Below are 2,194 nucleotides of genomic sequence, written 5' to 3' on the forward strand. Positions count from 1 at the left end.
CCCCCCCCTACAGATCCCGGTGAGGGTTCAATGACAGAGTGTGTCTGAAAGGAGATGACTTCTGCTGTGCTGCTTCCAGATCCCAGAGGGGGACGACGACGACACACATCCATATAACAATGCAAGCACAGAGATAGACAGCGATCCAGCCAGAAATCTAGTGAGCTACTAACTTCCTGTAGTGAGCAGACAGCTTAGCTGCACTGAAGCGTTGTTGTCAGCCCTGTCTGAATTCTCCTCTGACAACGAAAGAAGAGCATTGTTGTCACCCTAGGACAGGACTACAGAGCACCACTTCCTTAAGTCTACTCTAACAGTGAAGGGGGATATATTTTGCATTCTTGCCGTACAGTGACAACACTGCTCCTCCATAAAGTTCAGTGTGCTGTCACCCTAGGACAGGACTACAGAACACTGCTCCCTTAAGTCATGGAGATGGTTAGAGGTGGAGGTATTCTGTAGTCCCATCCTAGGGTGACAACACTGCTGCTCCATGAAGTACAGTACGTTGTCACCCTAGGGCAGTAATATAGAAAACCACCTCCCTAATTCAAGCAGGTGAGTAGAGGGGGGATATATTTTGTATTCCCATCCTAAGGTGACAACACTCCTCCGCCACAGATAAAGTACAGTGAGTTGTCACCCTAGGACAAGACTACTGAGCACTGCTAGCTGAAGACAGTCCTGTCCTGGGATGACAACACTGCACCTCCATAAAGTTCAGTGAGTTGTCACCTTCGGACAGGACTACAGAACACTGCTCCCTTAAGTCACGGATATGATTAGAGGTGGAGCTATGCTGCAGTCCAGTCCTAGGGTAACCAAGCTGCTCCTCCGTAAAGTGACAACACTGCTCCTACATAAAGTACAGTGAGTTGTCACCCTAGGACAGGAGTACAGAGCACTGCTTGCTTAAGGCACGGAGATAAGAAGGGGAGGTATGCTGTAGTCCCATCCTAGGGTGACAACACTGGCCCTCCATAACTTACAGTGAGTTGTCACCCAAGGACAGGACTACAGAATACCACTCCCTTAAAAGGAGAACTATGGGGTCAGTGTTTTTCCCCATAGTTCTCCTTAGGGTAACAGGAGGACACAAACTAGCGTCCTCCCGTCACCCAAAGCTTAGTATACCGCGAGCTACAGCTCGCTGTATACTGAGGCGCCGCAGCCGAAGCGGATCCCGACTTAGATGACAGGATCCGCCCAGCTGCGTGAGTGACAGCTGGCTCTGCCTATCTAGAGCCAGAGCCAGCTGTACCCGCCCCTCCCCCGTCCATTCTGCCAGTCAGCGCTGGCGGAGCGGGGACGGGGGAATCCAGCCCCTCCCCTGTCACGGCAGAGAGCTGTGACAGGATCGAGAGGTGAGCGAACGCCGGTATGTGTTCGCTCACCTCCCGATCTACTGAGCCGACCTGTGACAGTCTCATTGTCACAGGTCGGCTAGAACTATGAGGTGAGTGAAAAGCACCCCCCCCTCATAGTTCTCCTTTTAAGTCATGGAGATGATACGGAGTGTTGTCACCCTAGGACAGGAAGTGTGTTAGTGGCAGGATCATCAGGTGACAAATAAATGGGAAAACGAATGCAGCCGCCAGCCTGAGATTTGCACAGGTTGAACGATGAAGAAGACACGGCGCACACGCCAGGGAAAAGGCTTTGTTAAGTGTTTTTATTTCATGTTAAACAATAAACATTTTTGTGTTTCGGAGAAAAGAAAAAACTCTCGCTCTGGATTTGGGTTTTTTTTTTTTCCTCCATTTTTTTTGTTTCTTTTTTTTTTCTTCTGTTTTTGTATCTAAAAACCGATCCAACAATTTCATGTTTTTTTTTTCTTCGTATAATAAATAATTTAAAGATATACTTTTAGGAAAATAGATTTTAAAAGGTAAATACGGTTTTACAAATGCAAAATAAACAAAACAGAAAACCTTGAAATAAAATAAAAACGGCTTCAGAAAAAAAAAGAAAAAAGGTACCGAAGATTACGAGGACACAAGTAGAAAAATAAATAAAAAAAAACAAAAAAAACAGGATTACTCAAACCGGGAGAAATATATATATAGGTCTGTCTAGTGTTTTCCTGGGAGTTCTATATACACTCAGAGTATACACGTCGTATATATGTATACATACAGAGAGCAGGCCACGCCCTCCTCATAAAAAGGGAAATAATCATCAAATTGAAATGACG

The sequence above is a fragment of the Nanorana parkeri genome, unplaced genomic scaffold (genome assembly GCF_000935625.1).
Source record: "Nanorana parkeri isolate BGI_ZX_2015 unplaced genomic scaffold, ASM93562v1 scaffold1127, whole genome shotgun sequence".
NCBI lineage: Eukaryota > Metazoa > Chordata > Amphibia > Anura > Dicroglossidae > Nanorana > Nanorana parkeri.